We start from the raw sequence: 12,608 nt of genomic DNA, 5'->3' as shown, positions 1-12,608 counted from the left end.
GATGGGGTGTGGTCGCTTGCCGGGTGACAGCCTAGTGACAGAGGGAGAGCGGGAGGGGATCGACTAGCGACAGGATGCAAGTGGGTGGATGTGGTTGGGAGAGGTGGGGGATGAAGAGGCGAGAGGAAGAATGTGAGGAGAGAGCGAAGAGGTGGCAGCTCAGTTGGTCGGAGGAAAGAGAGTGTGTTGTGTGGAGGTTCGCCAGAGCCAGCGCCATCGACTGGCATTAGAGTAAACGATCTAGAACCCACGAGAGTGTTGTCTTGTTGTTGTGGAAGGATTGGGGGGAAAGAGCCCAAATCTTACCCTGTTAGATAACCGTTGCACGTCTCAGATGGTATGAGTCCGCCTTCAGCAAGCCAGTTTGTCCAAGCGAACGCCTTTTCTTGTGAATAGAACAGACAGGCCAACCCACACTCCAGCTCTATCCCCACTTTTTCGTGACAGCAATATATCGCGCTGTTCAGTCAAACATATTCCTAATCATTTGTGACCAAACTAATCACTACAAAAGTCCTTTCTTAAAATGTCAAATACTTTATTGTTAAATATACCACCAGATACCATCTGAAGGATATGAAACCAATCAAATCAGACTTTATTGTCTGTCGAGGAGACTCAAAACAGACAATAATCACACAAGTAATAAAATCTACAGATGTGATTGATTATGAACTGTACTTTGAACGACTGCTGTAAAGACAGCTGACGCCATCAAAGATAAGATCTCCAGTCTTACTCTCTCGCAAATTTAAAGTACGGTTGTTAAAACACCTGGTGCCCTCAAAGAGGGAAGCTTCGGTATTATTTTCTTCTATTTGTTTTCTCTGTTGCCTTCTCCGTGTATGTCCTTCATTCACTCCTTCCTTGTGTTTTCAAATATTCAAAAGAAGCGTGTCATAAGAAAAGATGTCTTCGACAGTACGAGCGACAAGAAAATTCTCGAATAAATAATGTCGTGCTTTCATCCAAAATAAATCGTTCTGTAGCCGTATTCATCAAGCCAGAGGAAGTGGTTTTCCTGGGGCAAAATAGTAGTGTAGTCAGACCGCGGTGTGCGCATGCTTGCTGCCCTCTACCTTCCCCTGTCCCCCTCCACACACCATCAGCCCATCAGCGCCGTAGATGATTCCAACCGCAGCTTTGATGTGATTCAGCTGCTGAAACCACCATTCGGACAAACGGCGACGTGGCAAGCGTCCCTGCACCACCCCGAAATGCTTAGCAACCGTGTGATTAGCTCTATATATGCGCACTCTTCTCTGTGGTATTCGGCAAAGAGTGTATCCTCAAAAACAGACTGGACAGAAAGCGCAAGACCTAAAAACTTGTGAGAGGTTGACGAGCCCAGTGTCATTAGTGTCATCAGTAGACAATCTAGGAGGACCTCTACGACTGTGTTCAGACAAAAACAATGTCGACTATCCTGGCCCTGCTATGTCTCTGTAGCCTCACCTTGTGCACCGCTGTGGACTGTAAGATGTTCACTCCAGAACTGACTTCTAATATTGAAGAGATTGCAAACGGCAAAGTAGATACCCAGCCTTCAAGAACTCATGGGGCCCTCATGGGACCCTGGTGGGAAGAAAGTTGTGGCCCTCGAGGGTTTTGGAAGAGGAACAGTTTACATTACTTAAAGCATTAGAGTTGTTTTTGAGCATAAAACAAACATTCATCCAATTATTAACATAAGAATTACAGTCAATAATTTTTTTACTGCATGAAAGGTATTTTTGAAATAATTATTAATAACATATGGATATAAAGTCAAACAATTTATTTACATAAAAGAAAAATATGACACCAAAAATCGATCCATGAGTGGTGGAATCCCTGTAGATGAAAAGAAGAAAAAGTCAGTTACAATGTATTTACATATTTTGATTTTTGCGATGTAAGTAGAGCAAACCTTTCACATAGATGAAATCTTAAAGCTTTCATAAATCTACTAATTACTAGTGAGATTAGAAGAACTTGAACAAGAGTCGAAAAAAAAGATTTTTAAATGGTAATGTCTTGATGGCCATTTGTGTGCATAAGAAGTTTTAGACACTATCTGAAAGTAGCCAATTTATCTTTAGTACAAAAAGTAAGGTAAATAGGCCTACTGAATAAATCAACAAAGAATAAAACAATGCTCACATTAATAATTTTAACTTGACTAATTCATTGTTGTAATTCTACTCATCATTAGATGGCATCACCCTTCGAATCATTCCTCAATCCCTTTCTCTTGGACTGTGGCTGTTCCCAAATGGAAATTGTAAGGTAGACTTAAATACAATCGGACACAATAATAAATTTGCAAATGTAGAGAAAATAATACTTAGATTCACTATTTTTTTAAATTGTTCGGAAACTTTGTCCTTTTAAGTACAGATTGACGTACACTTCAAGAAATCAAAACCAAGCAAAAACCACGCACCAATTAATATACTTCTCAGCTGAAGTGAGTGGAAACTTTTTCCCCTTTGGTTCCACTGAAATTGTATTTTTGAGCCAGCTCTGAAGAAAACCCCGTTTTAAAATTCTCTGTGCACGAGAGGGGCTGAACCTGTTTAAAAATATGTAGTTGTTTCCACCATGTAAAATACTACAATACAAATGCAAAATAAATTAATTCAATGGATTGGGTAAATTTAAGACATAATGCTGAACCCTACTCCACTGATGAGGGATCAATGGTTGCATGATGAATATAGCTACAAACCAGACCCAGTCTCTTAAATAAACCCTAGCAGGACTTCAGAGAAAATAATGACATTAAGTGACTCAAATCACCAAGTTAATTAACAATTAGTAGAACAATTTTAGTGGTCATAGTTAATAGACACACAGACTTCTCATTTTGACACTATAAAAAGCAAGTGAAAGAATTATTTTATGAATAAAATCTATGCATATAAAATAATACATAATTTTGTACTTCATAAAATGTGTATTATTTTTAATACAAATATTACACTGACCACACATTCTTGTCAGGAGAGTTAACCTGTAAGCGATGCTACGCCTGCCTGTTTGTTAAATGGTTTATCAAGACTGTAAAGCATCATACATATTACCTGATATATGAGTTAAAGCTAGTAAATTTAAAAATGTTGTCTAGCTATAACACATGATACTTAATATGACATACCACTTTGTTTCTAGATTACTTTCTTCATCACTCCTCTTTTCCCATATTTGAAGCAGCAGGGTGACCTGATTCAGTTTGTCAACTTACATTCTGTAGTGCTTTGCTCTTCTCATCAATTTGCAGAGAAAAAAATGTATTTGAAATCACAAACATTACTTTTAGTCTTTAAAAGTAATGACAAAAACCAAAACTATAGATGTAATCTCTTGATAATTCTTTTATATTAGCAGAAAAATGCTTAGATGATCATAATAAGGATGGCATGTAGACCATTCAAAACACAAAAACCTTGCTTGTTAGTGATCCTCATGAAATCATAAGGGAGGAGCATAATAAATTACTGTCAAAATTTCACTGAGCCAGACCACCACTCCATGCTGTGATCGCAATCTTAAAGATGTATAGTAATATTTCTTTTATGAAATCCATTAACAAAAAATGAAAAATGGCACTGCAGCATTTTAAGAAGATAGACTAAAATATGTGTGCATCAGATATGTCAGGATGCCCCCAAACCGTACGCCCGTGCCATATCCGGCCGCGACGCGGTGCCATCCGGCCCGAAACTTTCTGCCCACAGGCCAGAAATCGGCATTTAGTAATAAAAAAAAACCCGAAAAACGAATAAAGGCGAAGAAGAAGTTATTTATCCCCACGTAGGACGTTTCCCAATCTTTTTTTCGAGGACAAAATTTGATTCAGTGAACCGACTTGGAGTGTCTCATACCGCATGCAGCCGGACATCAGACAGTGGTTCCCACTAATTCCTACATAATAAGTTAATGGTAAAGATACAAGCTTGTTTCTAATAAAAAAATGGTATTCTGTCTATTTTTTTTCTTATTGTATTGGTTGTCGTGAAGTGGCCCGCGAACACGGCTGTTACCGAAATGGATCATGGCCCGCAGCCCGAAAAAGGTTGGCATCACGTAGACGTATGTGATTGTTAAAAAATGACAGACTTTGACAAAGTATTGCCATAGCTTGACACAACTTTGTTTTAATTCAAAGTCCGTCTTAAGTACACAAATAAAATCTTCTTTTTTTTTTGCTGCCATTTAACTTTCCAAATTTAGTTGTATCAGGAATACAATGTTGATTATCTTTTGCTTCTCCCCCAGAAGCACCAAAGACGGACACAAACGTCTGGTAATCCCGCCCGGCCCACTTTATGAGAAAGCAGACGCACCAAATCGAGCCGTGGACTCAGTGGAGTTCCATTTTCATAGATTTCAACTTCAAGTTAAATTATCAACTAAGTCCCACTAATACGAAAGAGAGTGCTGGTTGCTGCTTGCTTTGCTTTGACCTAGTTCATTTGAACCCACCAGCACTGTTGCATGTAGCTTCCGCAACTCGCTACTTCTGCCTAACCATTTATTTTATCCTGTAAAGACGTGCAAATAAAGTCTAGGCAAGAATACGAAATTAAAAACAATTTGTTATTACACAAGCAACATATAATTAAACCATTCAACTATGTACAGCCACATACAGAAGACAGCGTCTTGTAAAAACGAGTTATCTTGTAAGCTTTCTATATGTGCTGGACCTGCCGGGAATTTGATCTAACTTTATATGACTAACCAACTGTTATTAAAAGTACCACTGTTTAATTCCATGCTTCACTTAAACTTTTAAGACTTCAGCAAATTGCGGGTTCACTTTGAAGATGGGATATGATGATACCAGTTACAAAAAGTCCGACGCGAGGTGTCAAATGCGAGAACCGTGTGACCCGTCAATGCCCACCGCGCTTGCAGCTGGTTAGCAGCAGTCACCATGTACACCCAGAAGTGCTCGAGCAAAGCCTTGACCGCCATGTGATCAGCTTATCAGACCAACTGCTATAAAGACAGCTCTGCCATTACAACTATAAGAACCTCCTCACCATTATCTACTTTTTAAATCCTGTTGTTTAAAAAGAGCTGACGCAATCAAAACAAACACCCAAAAATGTCTATTTTACAACTGCAGAGCTATAATTGCCCATGGGCTATCAAACATGGGTGCGTCCTCTGGGGAGGGGGGGTTGCGAAGTGCTTACAAGGGGGGAGCGAAGGTGACGTCATTTTAAAGTCCGTCACAAAGACTGAGAAGTAATGAGATGACTCTAGTGCCAGCTCTAAACAATCCCAGGAGGGTTCACCACGAATGTCTTCATACAAAACAATGGGCTTACTGTCTGTAACATGCTGCTCTCGCTAGCCTCACCATTGGACTTGTGGTACCTCATCCAGTATTCCTTGGCCCTCGTCAAGGGTAACCAGACCTGGATTCTACGGTTGGCCATGGCAGACACAACCTACAGACGACCAATGCAATTCTTCACTGTTTGGGTATCAGCATGGCGAACTCAGCCCAACCCTGACTAGAAATCTAACGTAACTTTTCAAAAACCACCACAATTTCGACCCAATATGTGATCCAATACATCAGTTATATAATAAATATTGTTTAATTTGCCATCAAATCCATCGGAAGGACTATTATAAACAGCTACGAAAGAGATAATGAAATCTCAGCGTCGTGACTATTGTGCAAGCCGTACTTTCAACAACTGCCATATATAAGACAGCTCTGCCATCAAATATAAGAAACTCCAGCATCATATTAACTTTGAAACACTGTGTTAAAAAGAAGCCGATGCCATCAAAACAAATCAGGGACTGAAATAATCGGAAACTTTATTTTTAAACTACACGATTGCTAATTCCCAACGAGCATCTCAAAACCATGGCGCATCCCCGTCGGTTAATTCCTTCTAAAAATACTTATACAAGGTATTAGTGAATATAGCTACATTACCGCGTAAGAGTAAGATTTGGACATATCTTTCTGTTCCGTCAGCAGGGGCGTCACTAGTAAAAGGTTGAAAAAACCGTTGCTATATTGCTAAATAGCATAAACTCATCATGACTTCACACGATATGAAAGAAGAAATAAATCTTTACACAGAATATAAACAAAGGCGCTCTAAACTCTGAGTTTGAAAATGTTAATTGAAAATTAATTTTTAACTGCGTTATCATGGTTTGATGACGATACAAGAAAATAAATGGTTAAATGTGTTGTAATGTGCCCAGCTATAGTTGCTCCCCCTTCATAGTGCAGATGGTGTGTTTGCTCTGCCTTCACATCCTTCGCTGAGCGTTTATTACCGTCACTAGTCGTGCAGTGCGATTTCCCCCATCACCACCACACACCATCAGCCCACCTGGTCACAGCGCCGGAAGATGATTCGACCAACAGCTGCTACCACCCACATAAGTACAAACGGCGACGTGGCAAGCGGCAGACCCCAACCTCTCCCCCACTCACTACTTCACCCCTGAAAGTGTTCGAGGAAAGCGTTGACGCCCATGTGATCAGCTCTATAAAGACGAGCTATTTTCACGTGGCCTAAGTTATCAGTCACAGGAACTCTTACCGATAAACAGTCTTTTCAGACTGAACAGAAAGGCAAACATGATGAAGAGGTGTGAACGAGCTGACTTACCAAACAATGATCGACTGTCCTGAACCACTACTGTTCGTCTCTAGTCAGCCCATTTTTCACCCTTGTTTCACCCGCTGTGACTGCAAGGGTTCACTCCAAACTACCTTCTAAAATTGAAGTAGTTCCGTGGAAACTAACTACATGCAGCATATGGCCTGGTCGGCCCTTTCCTTAGCCCGTCGTCAAGGGCAACAGACGTTGGACTCAGGATCCCGCATGGCCAACACAAGCCTCACAACGACCATCGGATTCTATCCACCTTGTTGACCTCGCAAGGTGCGTGACCAGACGTCTTCACATCAAACTCTCCTGTGGCATGCTCAGTGGATGAAGTAAGATGTGTATGTGATTCTTACTAGTTAGTAAAGCTAAGGATGGGCTCACATCACCAACGCGTAACGTGACCCTTTACAAATCTCGTGCAATTACAGGCCTAAGAACACTCGTCTGGTCCCTTGGATAGGTTCAAATTACTTGGCCTAGTCCCGCTAAAGGTTCACAGTATTCCAGCTTAGCGCGTTATGTACCACTGCAGCTGGCCCAGAATCTGTATACTCCCATGTTTGGTATTCATGATTTTTACTTTTTACACCTAGTTGGGCTGTGGATGATTCACATAATTATTCTTTCCCATCCTTGCGAATTTGGTCTTTTCTAACAGAGACATCTTGCAGTATTGTCTTGAATCGTTATGAAAGACTTCTAATTTCACCAGGTCTTTACTACTTATGCATATTTTCATAAACCTGCCGATTAATGTTAGACTTTACCAACTAAACCCCAGTCGTCTCGACGCATTCTATCTATGTCATATCAACTAATAACCTCTCCGCTAATATATTACCTAGACATCAAGTTGCTAACTGATGGCTTCGAATCATCCTAACACATCTGTCTAATTTGATTAAAGATTATTTTTCCTTCGTCTGTGCCTGACCAAGCTCTCCTTATACTGCAACTTCGGAGTATAAAATAACAATTTCCAATCAAAAGGAATGATGGTGAGTGCATGCTTGAAGTATTGGGGATGGTCATTTTGTGGTGTAGCAAGGGAACTGTAATCCCTTACTACGTCCTCTCATTATCTTTTAGCTCGGCAGTGGTCTATCCTCTGTTGTGATGCTAATGCAGATTGTAGATATTCTCCCAGTAAGAAAATCTACCATGCAATTAAACTTAATTTTGTCTCGTTCATTTCGTCTCGTTCGTGTCAACGTTCATCAAACGTTCGCTACGAACGTCGTGTCCCCGTGACTGACCGCGACGACTCAATGTGTGTGTGTTCGTCGCCCGGACGTCGAGTTGCCGAGCAGTGGCATCTATCGACAGCTAGGGGATTCCGCGACACAAAACATACCAACATTCTGCAACTGTGACACCAATTTTCTCCGAAACTTGAAATTGTTCTGCCTTAGAAATTTTCATAATGTTTGTACTTCGTCATTAACGCACATGAAAAAATTATTGACAACTTCCTAGAACAGAAAATAAGACAAGCTTGACTAGAATTGAAAATCAATAGTAAGTAGACCACTTAAATTCGACTGTACATTTATGGTTTGCTAAATTCTATTAATGTAGATTGTGTTTAGCGGAGCTTTTTGTTATTTCAGCAATTAAAACATTTAACCTCAGAACGCCCAAGGGACATTCATTTGCTTATCTCTGCAAGGATACAACATGGAATACACCAGTCAAAGACATCTCTTGGCAACCTTTCAGCTGGAAACGACACATCCACCAACCACACGACACCAAAGACACAGTCGTGCGGACGAGGAACAGGGTTTAAAAAGGAGCAGCTTACACACCCCTTATCTGTCTGAGTTGAAATGTCCAGGGAAAATTTAAAAACGAGTACTTTAAAGAAGAAGTCAAAGGTCGAACTTTTATCTAAAGTAGGTCTTCTATCACTGTGTAGAGCCTTCATCTGCCCTTTAGATATCTCCACCACATACATCTAATTTGACAGCCTAAGTGATGTAACGGGTACAAAATCGATTTCGAAAAACCAAACTGAAAATTTGAGAATAAGGAACATTAAAAACTATAAACCAAATAGAAAGTTACTGAGAGCCAAACTTACAAAACAGAGAATAAAGATCTCTTTCCATTGATGGTGCTAGTATCTAGCAGCGCTGGAATTTCCGGTTTCTTCTCTTCATTACAGGAAATTGCAAATCCACTTTTCGTCTCTTTAAGGCTCTCTGTCTATGTTACAATTATGTATAAACAATCTTTGGAATAGCGATGTTTATGTTATTTCTAGATCTTGCGTTCTAGTTATTACTCTACGGGATTTGTATATCGTGACTGTTTGGGATCTAGCATTTAGCCTTTTGTGGGATGTACACATCTGTTGCCGGGTGAAGTGTTCGCCGATATGTTTGGTGATGGGCGTAGCTCCTGTGGTTTTGTTGTTAAATGACTCGTCCGATTCAACGCAGTTCTCTTTCATCCTCTTGCAGATCTTGAGATCCGCAGCCGCGTCATCGAGATATGTCGATGTCTTGTGATGGTTGTGATCTTATGCGATAACTTTCGCGCCTTTGCCTTTATGTTCGGTCTCATGAATTAAGTGTGCTTCCGGATTTATTTTTAGCCGATTACATGCGGGTATTAGTGGGTGGATCATTGTTTTGCATCCACATGCTGGGCGTTCTCACTGCACCTAAGTTTTTATTTCGTTCCATATGAGTTTATTTCGAGCTTATTAATTGATATCTTTCGTTGCAATGTCTATTTGTTCTATTCTTTGAAAGTCTCTTGGAGTTTAAAGTTTACTGCTTTTTTTTAGCGGTTATTTGCTCTTTGTGTTACCATTAACGATCTTTCGCTTTAAGCTGTCTCACAATTTATCACACGTCGGCGTGAAATTTGAGTTTAATGATTTTATTAGTTCATCTATCTCGTGTATATACACATAGGATTATTAGTACTTATCTGTGTAACTGAATTTGTCCGACAGTTGATTCAGTAGCTATCAGATAAATATTTTTCGTTTTTGTATGGAGTGGTACTGGTGTTGTAGGTGATTGAATGGTTTGGAGATGTACCGTGTTGTGTCAGCTGATTAGAGAAAAACTACAATATAATGAACCATTTTAGTACAATTTCCGCTTATGCTAATAGTAGTATTAATGTTAACTATTTAGTTAACTATTCTTATAATAAAACACAGAAACAAAACTTTATGTTCTATAAATAAATATTTCACTGAACTTTTGATTATTGAGACACTGTGTTTGGAGTATCTGTATGTGGAGTTGGATGCGTAGTAAATTAAGTGTCTGCCAATTTCTGGTTGATTCTTTGTTTCTTAGTGTTGGTTTGTCGTTGGCTGTATTATGTATGCTTGATTGTATTATAGTGACAGGTGATCTAGTTCGAAATGGGTTTTTTTTTATTTAGGCCCGTTTTGCAAGAGTCTGACCGCCGTTCCATCTCTAGTTTCCACCCTCCATCTACTCCAGATTAGACTCGCAAGCTGATCCACTATGACAGAGACACCACAACAAAACTAATGACTACTTTATTTCAGCATAAATGTCTTCTGTAAACATTTTGTTTGATCCAGTTCAATAGACGCACACTACTTCATAAAAAATCTTGCTATAGAATAGTTTTTCTGCTTCACAGATTCACACCCAGCAGCCGCCCTCGTCGTGAAATCGCGACCTCCAGCAGCCGACATGCCAAAGGAGTTGTTTATTTCATTTCGCGTAAGGAAGACGGCGGACGGATGCCTCTTCTCAAGAAACGAAAACCCTCGAGGAAAGCCATTACAAGTTGTACAACCATGGCTCTTCCTGGAATCCTTGTTAACTTGCGCTAAAAGCCTGAGACGCGCAGAACCTCAGCGTCGTCCTACAGGCTTATAGTCTCCTGGCTTCTGTCCTACTCCCCGGATCATCCACGTTCTCCCGAGTTTTGAACAGATCTCAAGCACGCCCACGACGGTACCGGCCGCTACATTGACGGTTTGGTTCCCAAAGCTGTATTGAATTTGAGTCTCAAACTTTTTCCATGTAATCTGACGTTCTGTTATGTTAGTAGACGACGGTATGGTGGGTCTCCTGGAGGGTACTCCGGAGGGAGCCGGCTCTCACATTGTTGTTTCCTGTTTGGATGGCCTGGTGCTCTTTATTTTATTACCGACACCATCTCGGTACCTTGATAATACTTCATCATTCATTGTGCTGGACTGGTTTAATCACCTTGACCACATTACTCGCTTTTCCTTTTTTTCTCCTTTTCATAATCAGACTTGTCAAGAAAGTTTTGTGCAACATCACACACTCTTGTCGCCACAACAAAACCCAAACCCCCGGGACATTTTGCGGCGTCTGAGTCGTGTCTCTTTCTTACAAACAACGCCTGACATGACTTTATTAACTTTAATTAATAAATATACCACAATAAGTGTTGAATAAATTGATAGAAAATCATCAGTTTTAATGCTTACTACCTATTAATACATAAATATATTTACTTATTGATGACTCTAATCTAAACCTCAGTTCTGAGAGAAGAAGTTTTCCTTTCTTGATAATCCAACTTCAAAATTGAGAACATGTACACATTTGATACATACCCACGAGTCCTCTAATGTGGCGGTTTCTCCAACAACCATCCCCACAGTTCTTCATTCTTTACATTTCGACCTGCAAACATCCTTTACCCTTTCTTTTCAGAGATCATAGTTAAGGACCACCACCTCCCAACTTTGCGCAACACACAGTCTCTAGCCAGATTCCAATATACCACTCAATGACACTCCTGAGTACGACTGCCCGCCTTCAACATTATAGCTTGCAACTTCTATTTGTATTATCGCAAACAATTAACCTGACCTAATTGACTCTTCAGACTGCCTACCTTTCTAAATCTCCTATCCTTATTTCTTATTTTATCTCCTCCTCCAATACAATATACTTCACATCTGTATATCCCAGAATTCATCCTTAGTCTATGAAACTATACTTCCGCCTTTTTTCATTGGGCTTCCCCTCTCTCACACATTAACTTCCCCATTAACTTTCACGAGAGAGACTTGTTCAACGAAGACAAATTTCGGTACTTCATATGCTGTTATGATCTGCATTTATCACTGTGTAGTAGAGGTCATGTATCCAACCGTCATCACCGCCCTAAAGTCCGCCTTTTCATAAAAAAACTATCGGAACGGCCTTTCTATCATATCTATAATTTATAAACACCCGGGTTTCGGCATCTCCAGATACCTACCCCAAGTGGGAATGGTTGTGCGGGATCATCTTATTATCAGCTACGCAGCCTTGTAACGATAGCCCTTTCATTAAGAAGCGATAACGAATGTCACTATGTCTACGACCGTCGCATATCGCGACGGTACATCGTAAAAAGCACCACTGCTTGTTAAAAGACCCATCAAGGTGGTTAATCTTGAAAAATCTTCGTTTCCTTCATCGACTGAACTTTTTGCTTATACTTACCTCCTTAGCAGCGGAAAATCGGAAGATTCCTGGCGCAACATAACCTCTTCGCCAAGTTCTCCTCTTGCACGACCAACGATCTCTCACAACGCTCACTAACACCTCGTACAACACCCAATAGATCTCTCTTGATCGAATTGCTTCCCAGTAACCATGATTTTCGGGCCGGAAAACAAATCCTGAAACTGTTTGAAAGAAACCTTACCGTAACAGCTTTTCGGCCGTACGACCGCTTTCCAAAACAAACTTCCCGCCACAACAGACTACAATACTACTATCAAGCTACACATACGGGCCCGCGAGTTACGCAATTATTCTTAGCACACACTAACCCTCTCGGCGGAAAACAAAAGCAAAAAACACGCTTCCCCTGACTGGCAACCTCGTATTGGCCCCTAAATGATTTATAACATAAGCTTCATCTAAAAGAATGCGGCGTGATCCTCATACTTGCCAAATCTCACCTGGTCACCTCGAGCCACGCCAGTGAATGTTG

General features: G+C 40.4%; 1 long non-coding RNA gene across 1 annotated transcript; it reads right to left on the bottom strand.

The window, feature by feature from the left end:
* Positions 1–1,783: 1,783 nt before the first annotated feature.
* On the bottom strand, positions 1,784–2,693 carry LOC112559765. The gene is made up of 3 exons (XR_003098363.1): positions 2,426–2,693; positions 2,143–2,244; positions 1,784–1,833 (listed from the first exon to the last, which is right to left on the bottom strand). It is a non-coding gene; the product is annotated as an uncharacterized LOC112559765 (long non-coding RNA).
* Between the last annotated feature and the right edge of the window lie 9,915 nt (positions 2,694–12,608).

This window comes from Pomacea canaliculata, linkage group LG3 (assembly GCF_003073045.1).
Source record: "Pomacea canaliculata isolate SZHN2017 linkage group LG3, ASM307304v1, whole genome shotgun sequence".
NCBI classification, from domain to species: Eukaryota; Metazoa; Mollusca; class Gastropoda; order Architaenioglossa; family Ampullariidae; genus Pomacea; species Pomacea canaliculata.
This window is presented reverse-complemented; position numbering and strand designations above follow the sequence as displayed.